Source organism: Vidua chalybeata, chromosome 5 (genome assembly GCF_026979565.1).
Source record: "Vidua chalybeata isolate OUT-0048 chromosome 5, bVidCha1 merged haplotype, whole genome shotgun sequence".
Lineage (NCBI taxonomy): Eukaryota > Metazoa > Chordata > Aves > Passeriformes > Viduidae > Vidua > Vidua chalybeata.
The window spans coordinates 45,484,887-45,500,440 of NC_071534.1; the positions used below are offsets into that span (position 1 = coordinate 45,484,887).

General features: G+C 40.2%; 1 long non-coding RNA gene across 1 annotated transcript; it reads right to left on the reverse strand.

Annotated features, from left to right (window-relative positions):
* Nucleotides 1–14,386: 14,386 nt before the first annotated feature.
* On the reverse strand, nucleotides 14,387–15,088 carry LOC128788566 (uncharacterized). The gene is made up of 3 exons (XR_008431127.1): nucleotides 15,040–15,088; nucleotides 14,878–14,933; nucleotides 14,387–14,531 (listed from the first exon to the last, which is right to left on the reverse strand). It is a non-coding gene; the product is annotated as an uncharacterized LOC128788566 (long non-coding RNA).
* Between the last annotated feature and the right edge of the window lie 466 nt (nucleotides 15,089–15,554).

Here is a 15,554-nt window from a genome sequence, read left to right on the forward strand (position 1 = left end):
TCCTCAGAAAGCAAAGACAAGGTCTGATTTTTTCTCCACCCATGCATTTTTGGGGACCTCCCTGTGGCTGCGCAGAGTTCCTCTTTCCCTCCTGAGATGTCTAAGATATACTGCTCTATTTCTAAAGGAGGCCTAATGCATAAACTCACTCGCACACTCACACCAACTAAGGGGAACACAGGGGAAGGGGAACACAGTCCCAGAAGAGGGAGCAAGTTCTGTGCAGCCAACATGCTGGGGGGCCATCCCTACCACTGAGTGGGAGAGGAAAGCCTCACACCGGCCCCTGCACTGCAGGAAGGACACAGGGACCTCGACACACTGAGGCGCTCCAGGGGGGGCACAGGGACAAAGGCCCCGACTACAGGGGGTCATGCTGCCCAGTGGCCAGCAGCAGGCAGAAAGCCGCTGGGCTGGGAAATAGCCCTGGCCTGCTTATAGGCTGGGCTGGGGGCTGGGAGAGCTCCATTTCCCCCACTTAGGTGTGGAGACAGGGGCTGTCACCCTCCTTACAGGGTTGCCCCTCTCTCCAGGCAGCCAAAGAGCATAATGGCAAAAGGCCAATGACAGCAAATTTCCAGTCCTGCTTACAGGGTTATTGCCCAGCGCAAAGCCAGCCACGGCACCAAGAAGGTGCCCTGCAGATGCCAGCAATGCACTCTGCCCAGAGGGCCTCTCATGCCCCCTCTTCAGCTCCAACCTGCTACTCTTCTGGCTTGCTCTTGCCTCACCCATTCACTCTTGAGCTCAAAGCTGCTGCTCTCCTCTGCTCACTCTTGCCTTGGCGTCCCATGGCTTCTGCCGGTGGACGAGGACACACTCAGGCCTGAAAAGCTCCAGCTCTTGCGCCTGAAGGGAACTATGACCCCACAGTCCCACAGGCAGATCCTCAAGCCACCCAGTCAGTTTTTAACAGTAGTTCTTTTAACATATTCATCCTTGGAATATATGTGTGAAGATCCCTGTCTCAGTGGGGACATCCCTCAGTTACTTCTCAAAACTAAATGAAATAGTTCTGCCACTATTTTTTGTATGGGTAAGTGACCCAATAATGTTTTTATTTAGTTATAGTTTTCATATAGTCACTTGAAAACTTAAAACAATGCATTATATGACAGTAGTTTTTATAGCTCCTTTACTGTGTAGTAAATAATTCTATTTAAGATATTTTTGACCAATTATTTTTATAATAAATCATATAAATTCCATTAATATATTTGGTTTGCATTTGTTTATCCTGAAGGACAAAATCCTATATAAGTTTAATTATACCTGTAAAATCCTTTAGGTATAAACCTTTGACAATGTCTTGGGCTAAGATTGGATTCAGCCACACCTAGGTTCTTCCCTGAGGAGTTTAGAAAGCAAGGGATTTATTTTTGCACCTCATGATTTAACGGCAGGGCTTTTCTAACAGACTTTGTCTGCAGCTGCCACTCTGCCATGACAGCACCCTTCTAAATTTTCAGCTTTTCACCCAAGCCCAGCTTTTCAGCTCAAAATATCTCCTATGTCCCTTCTTCATTATCCCAGATTTTCTGTCAAAGATGCTGCCTCTGTCTTCTGTATTACAACAGAATTTCCCTCAAAAATGCTCATTTTTCCTTTCTAAATTATCCCAAATTCACCCGTCAAAAAGATCCAATTTTTTTTCATCTAAATTACCTCAGATTTCCTGTCTAAAATGTGACTTCTGACCCCCAAGCAGATTACCTCAGACTTTTCCTCCAAAACATCTCCAAGCTGTGTCCTAAGGCCACCTAAGATTTTTCCCAAAAAATGTTCATTCTGTCCCCTTTAAACTACGTCAAATCTTCCCTCCAAAATGCCCCATACAGATTACTCCAGATTCTGCACCCAAAATATCCATTTTGTCCCCCACAGACTTCTCCAGATTTTCCCTCCAAAATACCTTCTACAGATTACATCAGATTTTCCTTCCAAAATATTTTATTCCATAGACATTACTTCAGATTTTACATTCATTCAGTCCTCTGCAGGTTACCTGATTACCAAAAACGTTCCTTCTGGCTCTTAAAAATTACCTCAGGTTTCATCACAAAATCTTGTCTGCTTGTCCTCCACAAATTACCTCAGACTGTTCCCCAAAATCCATTTTATCTGCTAGAGATCACCTCAGATTTTCCCACTAAAATGTCCACTGCATGTCCTCCACAGATTACTGCAGCTTTTGCTCCCACACTGCTCAATTTTACCTCAAAATATTCACTGTGTTCCCTACAGGTGATGCCAGGTAATTCCAGCATTTCTCCCCTATAAAGTTCTTTCTGTCCCCTTTGAGTTACCTCAGCTTTTCCCATCACAAACTGAAACACCGCACAGACCTGTTACTGCACTGCTTCTTTGTCCTCCATGTTTCAGCCCAGGGGCTGCCCCAAGGTAATTCTCACACCGCTTATGTGACCCTGCCTGGCACCTTGCTGAGAGGGGCGAACACAGCGACTTGAGGTCCTGCTGGCATGGCAGAGGGGATTGGCATGACACAGGGGATCGGTGCGGTGGTGACCCACCCACCCAGCAGGGATCCACCCAGTGTTCCTCAGGGCACATCGACAACTACCCCAGCGACCCTCACATCCCTTCAGAGACACACAGCAAACTGGCATCCCTCTCAGTTATCCTCATGTCCCCTCAGTGGCACGCAGGGCATCTGCCACCCCCTCAGTTACGTGTAAGGTACCCATATGCCTCTCAGACACCCTCATGGTTCCTCAGCGACATGAGGAGTACCTACCTCCCCCTCAAATGCCCTTCACGTCCTCTCAGCAACAGGGTATTTGCTCTATGTGATTGATTTGCCTGTATAAATGTATAAATAGTGTAAATTTTTGATTATTGGAGAACTATGCTTCTCTGAGTTAACATCTAGCTCCCTACTTTGCACAAACTACAATAAGAAATAGAAATACCTTGCCTGGGTATGTGAATTGGCACTGCCTCTAGGTAACAAGCCTGCCTTTGGGACAAGAGTAGGTAGTGAGAAAGAAATCTGTAACTTAAAACATCTTTCTCCCACTCCTCCCTTCTTCCCAGGCTCAGCTTCACTTCTGAATTCCCTCCCCACTACTCTGCAGCAGCCACTGCTGAGGCAGGGAACAGGGGCTGCTTGTCAGTCACACGTTGTCTCTGCCTCTCCTCCCTCCTCAGATGAGACTCCTCACATTCTTCCCCTCCAACATGGGAGTCCTTCCTATGAGACACAGTCCAGCACAAACTCCAACCAAGTCCTTCCCTTGGGCTACAGTTTTTCATTATCTGCTCCAGCCCAGGTCTCCCACAGGTCGTGCCAAGAGCCGGCTCCAGCACAGGCATACCACAGAGTCACTGCTTTCTTTGGGTATCCACCTGCTCTGGTCTGGGGGTCTTCCATGGACTGCAGGTGGATCTCTTCTCCACCATGGACCTCCATGGGTTGCAGGGGAACAGCCTTACTATGGTCTTCACCACAGGCAGGGATATTCTGCTCCAGTGCCTCAAGCACCTCCTCCCTCTCCTCCTTCCCTGACCTGGGAGTGTCTGCAGAGTTGTCTCTCTCACATATTTTCACTCCTCTCTCTGGCTGCAGTTGCTGATGTGCACGGGGTTTTCTGTTGTAGGTTGGGTTGGTTTAGTCAGGGATTTTATAAATGTTAGTTAGGTTGGTTCTCTGTACCCCTATTTTCCCTCCCAGTGGTTTGCTCCAAGTTGTTTACCATGGGAGCTCTTGTCACTCAGACATGTCAGTCTTCTCACCTTACACAGTTTTCTCCTTGCACGGTTCTGTCAGTCAAGGGCTGTCACTCCTTGTTGGGGTGTCAGTCTTGTAACCACTCCCTGCTTCTTCATGAAAGTTCTGCATCAATCACCCCACCTTAGCACTTCTATTTGTCCCAGAAAGCTGTACTCACCTCTGATATGTTGCCATAGGTTGCTATAATCTATGTCACTCCCCTGTCATGTGTCCTCATAGGGCAAGGCAGGTTTCCACCCCTGTCCACCCACCCCCTACTTAATCTAATGCATTCCTTTGTCCCGGCACCATTTTGCCTTGCATTGCGCTGAGAGCGACTCGCTCTGACCACGCATGGGGGAATAAAAGTTCTCAGGCTCGCAAGAAAAGTGTCCTTGTCTCGTCCCTTCGCTTCCTCTCAGCGTGAAGCTACCAAAGCTGCGTTACCCACACCGGGGCACTCAGCAACGCCATAACCCTGGAGTGCCCGCTCACGTGGTGGCTATGGCCTTACAAAGGCAGCGCTAGCTGGGGCTTTTTGACTGCTTGAGGTCATAGCAGGTAACCACCGCAGCTTTCCCCCACTTCCTAACTACATTATCACAGAGATACTACTACCAATGCTCATAGGTTTGTTTTTGGCCAGTGGTGGGTCCATCTTCAAGACAGTTGGTGTTGGCCCTCTGAGATATGGGGGAAGCTTCTGTAAGTTTCTAAAAGAAGCCACCCCCGTAGCCTCCTCTCTGCCAAAACCTGATCATACAAATCCAACACACAGTATGTTCATTTTTGGGCTAATAAGATTAAATCCAATTTCCAACTCTACAAACATTTATCACAACAGGCATGTTTATTAAATCTGAATCTCCTAAGTAACTGAAAAGACACACAAGTACTTGCCAATTAAATGGGTCTGGATCTGGTGGTTGAGGAAAGGTCTGAAAGGGCTTTGCCCCTCCCCATGTATCTCCACTTGCTTCTTCCCCACTGCAACACTGTGAATTCACATGTTCTCCATATAAAGTGCTTTCATTAGCCAACACCTTAGCAGTGTCTGACATTTCCAGAGTAAAGGAAAAGATGTGGTACTGTACACATTTCATCCTATTTGTAGCTCTGTCAACCAGTGGAGTGGTTCAGCTCTTTCATTCTGCTGCATCCAGCCAGCCTTACTATTGAACATCTGGCAACTGGAACACCTAGTTACCTTTTTGTCCTCAATCTCTTTAGCTATTTCATTAGAGCACTCCACAAGTAATTACCTTGTGGATTTTTCGAGCAGTTCTTTTTTCTTTCAGAATCATTTTCCCTTCTCCAATACCCTAAAATCCTTCTAGATGAGGAATTAATACTTCATCTTTTCTGGCTTTAATTCTTCCTCCTTCAGGAAAATTGAGTAAGAATACAATAATATAACAAATGACAATGAAGCAGTAATACTTGATTTTAAATAATAATAATACAACATCTTTCAGTAATTTAAAATGTCCAGTTTATCCAAAGCATATTTTCTTTAATTGTGTTACAGGGTGAGGTTTCTGGCATTGTCTGACTCCAATCCAGTTTACAGTGATCTAAATGCACTCTTCTATATGTTAATATTTCCTAGAGGATCATCAAGATTCGTATTCTGTACCTGCACTGCTCAAGCACATCTTCTCTGTGCTCCATCACCTCTACCCTTACCACCTGTGGCAGTGGTTCTGTGGAAGGCAGTAGTAGCTGACTCACACACAGGCCGAATCCTACAGACTCTCTGTTGGGGACCCTCTAATTTGATTGCAAGTGCATCATGACTGGTGGGCTACTTAAACTTGTTTTACTAATTTGATCGGAGAAATCTTAGTCTTTCCATTTTCTTTCAAAAGTGTCTGATGCTAAACTAATTCTTTAACTGTAAGAGGAAAAATGTGATCTCCTTTCTCTTAAGTTTTATCACACATTTAAACAGGCTTCCAAACTCCTCCAAATTGAATTTTCAATCTGCCAAACAATAGGATACCAAAAATAAAATAAAATAGTATTAAATTTTATGGAATTAATGTGTCATCTGGCTGAAGATTCAAAGCAGCAGTTTATATTTCCAAGAAAAATCCAAACTGTCATGAAGAAAAAACATCTCTTCTTAATACAGGAATTCAATTTTCAGTTATGGATGTCTTGTATTTTCAGCAAATTTAATATAAAGTGAGGTTTTAATATAAAGTAAAGTAAGATAAATAAAGTACCCTGCAAAGTCTTTCAAGCATTTTCTATTCTAAAGTGTAACAACTTCCTCAGAACTGTCCTTGAACAACAGGAATGAGCTATGCTGCATGTCAAATGGAATAAAAGACTTTGTTCTAATTTTATCGAGAAGAAACTTTGGTCCATATGTTTTCATTTGAACACACTGTGAATTAACTTTTGCACACAGCAGTAAACATGTATAGCAACCATCCTTCACAGTTCCTATGCAATTGTTAAACCTTGTAAACTGTATATGTATATATTATTAAATTGTATATGTGAACTGTATGTCCTCTTGGAAGTAAAGTGTCATGATATTTTACTGTACACTGTCTGGCATGTATTCTAATCCTCATCTTATGCTACTCTATACCATGGAAACAATACTTTAGGAAGGGTGTCTGTCCTAATATGACCTTGAACTAAGATCAGAGGGAAATTAGAACCAGCACAGATAATATATGTTAGTCAATATGTTTTTTTAACAATTTACTGGACATAAAAAAAGCAAATATTTAAAGAATCTAGTACTTCTGAGGTCAAACAATGTCCTAATAAATTTAACAAAATGTGGCAGCTTACTTTTCTTAGAAGTTTTCTTTCCAAGTTTCATTCAATATTTTTTTAGATTTCCTGAAACAGTCCACCATCCATTAGCTTTTTTCTCTACCAAGGGTTGATAGATTTCATGATTTATTATTGAAATTGTTTTTTAGCACAGACTGCTGTGCAATGACAAACATCAGTCTACAGTGCAGTGTGAAGGTTCATATTTTTACTTTTTTAGAAACATAGTGGGGAAAGAAAATTAGGGTTGCTTTTTGGCAGCAAAAGATATTTATGATTTCAACTTTATACTGCCGTCTGAACCTTAGCTTGATAAATTATTCTGCCTCTTTCTCTTTCTCTACATAAAATAAGATAAAATCTTAAATCTAGTGTGTTTGACTTTCTAATATCAATTTAGCTAGGAAAAAAAATTCCTTTAGTTTTAATATTCTCCCCCAAATTTTTAACAGACCCAAGTCCAGTGTTCATTTAAGCTACAGTATAATTTCTTTTTTTCTGCTGTTAAGTCTGAAAATATAAATATTATCTGTCTCTTACAAGAAAGAATCTGGATAATCCAATTTTCTAATATATCCTAGAATTGCAATCTATACTTCATTTCTATGGTGACATTTATGATGTTAGTTTTCATCTCAGCGCATCTCATGTTAAAAAAAAAAAAAAAAGAAAAAAAAATCAAACCAAACAAAGAAATCACCCATTAAGATAAAGGAACAAAGCATTTATTGCCTTAATTCAATTACATACAGAAGTAAGTTAAAAAACCTTTAACACATTTTCTTCAACGTGACCTGGAACACTAAACAAACAAGTCACAAGTAGGAGTAAATCTAATGTTATTTTAGAATTTATAGGATTTTAGAAAGATTTGTCTCTTAGCTCTGCTGGAGACTCCCTCCACACTTGTCCATGGCCCAAAACCCCATTTCAGCCCAGTCTGAGGCCATTAGTCCCAGGCTGGGGGTGGTCGTGGCAGATCCTCTCTCTTCTACCACCTGCCAGGTTTGGCCAAGGAGGACCTTCCTTGCTCACCCCACAGGTAGGTCCTGCCTCAAGAATTCACTGATTATTTCAGGATTATCCTTAAAGATTGGAAGCATTGAAATCTTATTAAAATTTAACTTGTACATACCAGAAGCATTTAAGCATTTGTATTTCTGGTTCATATACCAAATGCAATCAAAATGGGGACTTCTGAAAGAAGCACAGTTGTAGGAATTATATCATGAATTAGCAATGAGACTAAAAATGGACTGTGGAGACCTCTTTTTAAAAAATTTGACCTCCTGATAGTGCAACTATTTTATCATAAGGGCTAATTTAGCAGTGCCAAAGTCATCTAGGCAAGAAGATCTTGTAAGATTTCCAGGATAAAACTCCTGAGGGTAGAACATAGAATAGTTTAGAAAAGTCCCTGAAGTTCATTGACTTCACTGCCAAGTCCACCACTAAACTATGTCCCCAAGTGCTACATCTTTTAAATACGTCTGGGGATGGTGACTCATCCACTTCCCTGTGCAGCCTGTGACAATATTTGACAACCCTTTTGGTGAAGATTTTTTTCCTAATATCCAATCTAGACCTCCACTGGTAAATCTGGAGGTTGTTTTCTCTTGTCTTAACTATGTCTGGGAGGAGACCAACCTCTACCACTTCACAACTTCCTTTCAAGTAGTTGTAGAGTGCAATAAGGTTTCCCCTCAGCCTGCTTTTCTCCAGGCTAAACAACCCCAGCTCCATTGGCCACTCCTCCCCTTGTGCTCCAGACCCCTCCCCAGCTGTGTTACCCTTCTGTGGATAAACTCAAGCACCTCAATGTCATGCTTGTAGTAAGGGGCCCAGAACTAAACACAGGAGTCAAGGTACATCCTGAAGTACAGAGGGACAATCACTGCCCTGGTCCTGCTGGCCACACTATTGCTGATAGAGAGCATGACGTCATTGGTCTTTTTGTACACCTGGGCACACTGATGGCTCATGTTCAGCTGTCTTCCAAAGAGATCCTTTTCTGTCACACAGCTTTCCAGCCACTTTTTCCTCAGTCTGTAATGCTGCATGTGGTTGTGACCAAAGAGCAGGACTCAGCACTTCTTGTTAAACCTCATGGAATTGGTCTGTCCAAATTCTTCTGCAGAGCCTTCCAACCCTCCAGCAGATCGACATTCCCACCCAACTTGGTGTTTTCTGCAAACTCACCAAGGGTGCACTTGATAACCTTGTGCACATCATTGTTAAAGGTATGAAACAGAATTGGCCCCAGTAAGTGAGCCCTGGGGACCATATACAAAACATTATGTGGTAAAACAAGTAATGTGTTCCTCACGGCAAGTGGATTAGCCAGGAGACTTCTATATGGTGCTCTATGATTCAGGCTATTTTCTGTGGTTTGCTCTGAGGCTGTTTAAGGTGTAGCAGGGTGCTGCAGGTACTGTTCTATCAAATTAAATAAAGGAAAAAAAAGTAGGATAAAGGCACTTGTCATCCTCATTTGGTCTTGCACCAAGCCAGATACAAGTCTTAGAATTTGTTTATATTCCTTCTCTTAATCTCTTTTTGCCACAAAGGTGTTTTTAAAAGCATGCATCAGGAACAACGAGGAAGGATTATGCATCAAGTTTATTGTGAGATTTGAAACAAATATGTATGTACAAGAAGTTTAACTTCTGTATCCAGTGTAGTCAGAAATGTACCTGTTGGGGAAGAGAGATGGGTAGGCAAAAAATGCTTCTTTCTTCCAGTCTTTAGTCTAATTTACAGGTAAAGAAAAAAACTTTTAAAAGATCACAACTAGTACTTTCAGTACGTCACCTCACAGTCAATTAGCCTGGGCGTTAGTGATAAAAGGATTTCCCTCTTGAATATTAACATAGTTTTTGAAGCTTGCAAGTTTATTCTCTCTACATCCCTCCCCATAACCTTGGTAAGAGGCAGACAAATGAAAAATTGACAAACACCAAACTGTTGCTGTACACCAAATGGTTGTTTTCTCTGTTCACCTCATTACGTCCCAGAAAGAGCTCTCTGGATCCACCACAAAAACTTGTGTTTTAAATAGGTGAAGACCAGAATTATTGCAGTTTTCACACTGTATTCCTCAGAGATAAGTATAAATAAGAAAATGAATAAGCCCTAACCTTAAGAGGAGTCAAATAATTCAAAATTGAAACCCTGAACTACTTTCAGAACTGGGAAGCAGTTTCTAGTTTTAATTAGGGAATTAATCAAAAAAGACTCTGCACACCTGCATGGTTATTCAAATTCCAGATCCAAATGCCATGGTCAATCCTAGCTGATCATTACGTACAGTGGCTGGTCAGCTCAGCATACTGCAAGCTTTATGAGCTAAAATATTGTCCAGGAACATAGTCATTGCCAGCCCCATTGCATGCAAATACCAAGACCATAAATATCTTTATGACCTTTTATTTGCAGTCTATAAAACCAAAAGAGCTTTATAACACAAATGAAAATTAATTGCACAATTACCTTTCTCCTGGCTAGGTTCCAAGAAAAAAAACCAAACCCAAAACAAACCCCCAACAAAGAAGATAAAACAACAATCATGTTTTTTCTCTCATATTCTCTGTTGGCTTTCTGCTTGCTTCATAGCCAAGTAGGACAAACACAAAAGATTTAGTAAAACCTTTTCTTTCCAATCCACGTTATCCATTGTTACCATTGTCCTTTTGGGACCTCAGAGTTGAGATTTCTCAGCCAACTTTATTTTTCTTGTGACAAAATTTACCTGAAGTCTTCAGCAAACAATACTAGTAATAAATGCATGGTTTGCAGACTTCAGTTTAATCTTTTAAAAGTCATAAGCTTTAAAGGCTTATTTTAGCTGTGGTGTTTTCTTTCACCTTGAAAAAGCCAGCGTGTCTTCAAAATTTAATTTTCTTCATCTCCCAAATAAAAATAAACATAACTAAAAAATCATGTGTCATTGATATTGTGTCATGGAGCAGCAAGGGAAAGCTGCTGCTTACAGCCCTCCCCTGAAAGCAAGTGTGGCAGAGGCAATGCTTGCCTGGTCAGGTGCAGCCACACAGCACACAGAGCAGCAGAGCACAGCCAGCCTAGGGATTTCCTGGCAGGTCTGGGGTTATATTGGCAAGTCGAATCCACAGATCCGAAGGTACAGGCACACACATGGCTATGTCATAACTTATAGAAGGACTAGGATTCAAGACAGCTCCTGAGCAGAGGTAGAGAACCTGTGCCTCCTGCAACTCCTTCTCACAAATGTGATACAAGACCATACAGCTGCGTGGCTTTTGTTTTCTCACTCTGGTCTCGGGCAGCTAGTGCTGCCTTTTGTGAGACCACAGCTGCCACATGCACAGACGCTCCAGGGCTAAGGCGTTTGCCTCCCTGCAAGTGCGGAGCGCTCCGGCGTGGGTACACAGCTTTCGTAGCCTTACGTTGAGAGGAAGCAAAGGGACGAGAGAAAAGCACACTTTGCAGGCCTGAGAACTTTTATTTCCCGCGTGGTCACAGCAATGGCTTTAGCGACCATCCCCAGGTCGGCGCAAGGGCAAAATGGCGAATGGACAATGAAAGCATTGGGCTAAATAGGGGGTGGGCAGACAGGGGTGGAAATCCCCCTTGCCCAATAGGGACAGGCAACAGGGGAGTGATGTGGATCACAGCAACCTGTGGGAACATGACAGAGATGGGTACAGTGTTCTGTGACAAATAGGAATGCAAAGGTGGGGTGATTGCTACAGAACTTTCAAGAAAAATCCGGGAGTGGCTACAAGATTGACATGTAAAAGCTCCTATGGTAAGCAACTTGGATTGAACCATTTGTGGGGGAAAATAGGGGTACAGGGACCCGACCTAACTAACATTTATTAAAATCCCTAACTGAACCAACCCAGCATACAACACAGCTGCATCATTTATTTTTTTGACTGTGTTGTTCTAAGTCCATCTTTGGCAAAATCTCCACCTTCTGTAATTGTATTCAACAGGAGTAAAAGTTCATGTATATTGAATATTTTCAGTGCCATAAGTTATTGCAAAGTTTCACTGGATTCTCTAATTATATATGGGGGATATGCAGCTTATTTTCGAATCGTGTATCATTGGGTTCTGCATTATACTGGAAAAGTTGCTGGAAAATCTGTATATATTTTGAGACTGCAAAGACTGCATTGCATATCTACTACTCATTTTAACCTAACAGGTTACATTTTAAATATGTACTGAATAAGCTATTTAGTGTATTGACCAACTTGCATGACCAATTTTCATGCAAAGAATGTCACACTTCACTGTGATAGTTTTACCTCATAGTAAAGGAATGATGTACTTATTTTTCTTTGAATTATACATGCTTACTTATTCTCTGGGGCCTTGTGTAACATTCAAAAACACCGACAAGATTATTAAAGGAATAATTTTGAGTCTTATGGTTTAAAAATATCAAGCAATAACCTTAGAAAAAATAATTAACATAGTCACTTGAATTCCTGGAAAATATGTGAAACAGGTACCTGGGCTTGTCTTAGGTAGTGATCTTAAGATCATTCATCTTTTAATGATCTAAAGATCATTTACCTTTACTGCTGGGATCAACAGCAATAATACATTCATTGAAACATTTATGTAGTTATTCTTAGGCACAGTGTAAACATCCTCCATACAGCTGTAGCCAGAAGGTGAAGTAGAGTGACCAAGAAATAGGATAGAAAAAGATAGAGGCAATATTTTAACATGCATCGTGGCACTTTTATATGTATGAAATATGTAAAATATTATATGACATACATATAACATTAAATTTTCCATTAATAATGTAGAAACTTCTGGGGACATCAACTGAACTTCAAAAAAAAGGGAAGAGTCACCCCTTTTGTGGTTCCCTGCCAAAATGTTTGTCTCCAGTATACTAGGGTATTAGAAATGGCACTAAATACCTGAGATCCATGTGCCAGAGGTCACAGAAGGTGGTAACCAAGGTAAAGTCTTAAAAAAAAAGAATTTAATGAAAGAAAGCAAACAAAACTTCTTTAGTATTCAATGCTATTTTTGGATACAAGGATATCACTCATAATTTTAGTCAGTTTTTCACTTATAAAAGGGCTACTTTTTAATACCTTTCCTTGACGTGTTCTGCTCTTGTCTGCTTATTTGTCAGAGCATAGAGTTAGATGCAGCCCAGATCAGATCCAATGGAAACACTTAGATATTCAGGTCTTGTTTTCTGTTTTCACTCCTTGAGATGCATTTTTTAATTCCTTAGGCAAGCAAAAGATCTTATTAGCTGTCAGGGAGGGAGTTAACAGAAGTAGTTCTTTATCTTCTTGGATAACAGCAAAGACTGGAGGAAAATTCTTTGTGTGGGCTTGGAATCTGATGCAGATAGTATACCCCTACACTGAGTATCCAGCTGAAGAGTGACATCAATCATGTCCAGTCTTATATAAACTCATCAAAATCTCTGGAAAGTCTCTCATGGATGTCTGTAACTAAACCAAGATTTAATACAATGGGAACAAAATGATATGTAGAAAGATGTGAGAAAAATATCCTTTTTTGCTTCTTTTTCTGTTACAATTGGCCACAGACTTTGAAATAATGTACCAGCATAAATTTTGTTATGTCTTTTGGGGAAAAGAAGAGGAGGAAAAAGAATATAATCAATCGGTTTAAAATGCCATATTATGTTGCTCTAAGAATGCCCTTTATGTTGATATGTTGTCAATTCCAAGCACAAAATACCCCGGAATTTGAATCAGAAGGATGCTCTAAGATATTTTCTTGTTCATTGCCCAGCAATGTGGATAAATTGGTGTCTCCAAATCTAAATCATGAGATGCCTTGAGATATTCTGCATCTTTATTTCCACCAGCAACCCAGGAAGAAATAATCCCATTGGACCTTTAGTAGACTTATGCCCCACAGGTCTCATTCAAACATTTTTCTGTTATGCTATATTCAGATGCTGATGAATTTATTTTCTAAGAGGCAGGGTCTCAAGTATCAACTGACTAGCTGTTCTCATTTACCAAAATTATTTGATTAGCAATATGTTACCTGCTACAATGCCCTGTAGTTAATTAGAATGTCTGTGGGGGGAGGGGCATGTATCTTTTATTAGTTTCTTCACATAAATATGATATGAATAGAGGAAATGGACTAATATATACATATTTATTGATAGCATATTTTCTATGATTCTCAAGTCTCCTTACTTTTTATTCTATACCATTCCATGAATGGTGACTGCTTCCTAAGAAACCATTTTAGGTTCCTCCATGAGAACACCCTTTACTGTATTGTAGCATAATAAATTAGCACACTTTTGCTTTCAGACTATGTCTTAATAGTAACATGAAGCAAAAATAATAAATTTTAGTTACAAAGCATCTTATTTTTATATTAAGAACTTGATAAAATCAGCTACTTCTATTTTAGTTCTGATTTACTCTTTTGGAGTTTACAATCTATAGTGAATTTTTTATTCTGGGTCCCTCACCATACTCGAGCTCTTTCTGTATTTGACTCTCCCAGTCAAATACTTTGATTGGTAAAGTCTGTTTTCATTCCACTGAAATAGGTCACCCAGGTATGCGTTTGCTTTCCTTGAATGCAGATTTGTATGTTCAAACACTCCTTTGAAAAAATGTCAAGATTAATTACATTAAAACAGTTTGAAGTTTATTTATGCGAAACCAACACTTGTGTAGATACTGGCATGAAATATTTTAGTTATTACAGAGATATGATAGATTTTAGCTATTGAAAAAATGTTGACTTTTATTTTAGAATATTATCAAACAGCAGTAGTATTGTTGCATTATTGAGCATGTAATTATTCAGTACAGAAATTGAAGTTGTTGCTTTATATTTATTAGATATTTTTCATTCAGTAGCATTCTTCATTCTTCATTCAGTAGCATAAGTAGATCAAATGTAGACAGCTAGTACAGGCCACCAGCTGGTGAGAGGAGTTGTGGTCATGATGGTTTACTGATTTGGGGCCCTTCTGGAGCTGCTACAGATATTGTAATGGGGAAATTAGGTGAAATGAACCTAAAACCAACATTCTTGATTTTGCATATAAGTGCAGTCAGTTGGAGTTAGGCTAAGATCACTCATGTGTATAAATTTAGGAAGACGTTGAAGCAGTTAGTAGTCTTATAGTGCACAATGTAGCATAAGGCTCATAAAGTGGGAAAATATTAACTTTGTATCAGGATAAACAGTGTTAAGTTGGTTCCTAGTGAAATTTCTAGTCACAAAAAGCTGAAGATGTGTTCTGTGTTTTGTTTTGTTCTGGTTTTATGCACTGTATCACAAGGAACACAAGTTAGATATGGCTATGACAAATGGTCCAATACCTTTTTGCATCTGTCCCTGTAGAGGTCATCCATTCCTAAATCAATATTCATTCTGTCTTGAAACAGATAAAGTACATTTCCTGTCACAGCATTAAATTCACAGATGTTTAAATCTACAACAGATTCTCAAATATAAAAATATTGCATATATAGTTTTAAAACCTGGTTTCCAGTATCTAGGACAGTAATGCACGATGTGATTCTGTTTAAGATTCTGACACATAAACTCTTGTTTCCTTTCTAGTATGTTGGGGTAATTTAGATGACATCACAATCTAAGGGCTCCCATAACAGTCACTGAGGAGACACACAGTTCTGTCAGGGAACCATAGAGAAATGCTGAGTTGATTGATCACCAGATGTTTTCTTTAGGAAATCTTCTAGCTGAACTGATTGAATACACTAAGGAAGCAATTTGGTTGCCTAAGATAGATGTTTAAGATTGCATGATATATTCTTCCTGTTCTTCAGCTACATCAGAAAACCACAAGACTCCTTTTAGTCCTGTTTCCTATCTGCCAACCTCATGCAGGTATCTCTGGAGGCCTATATTCACAAAAACACTGCTCACTATGGAAATTTAGACATTAACTCAGATGTTGACACCTACAACACAGATAAGTTACCTAGATATAGGTAATTTACGTTATCCAATATATCTTCAGATGTAATATATT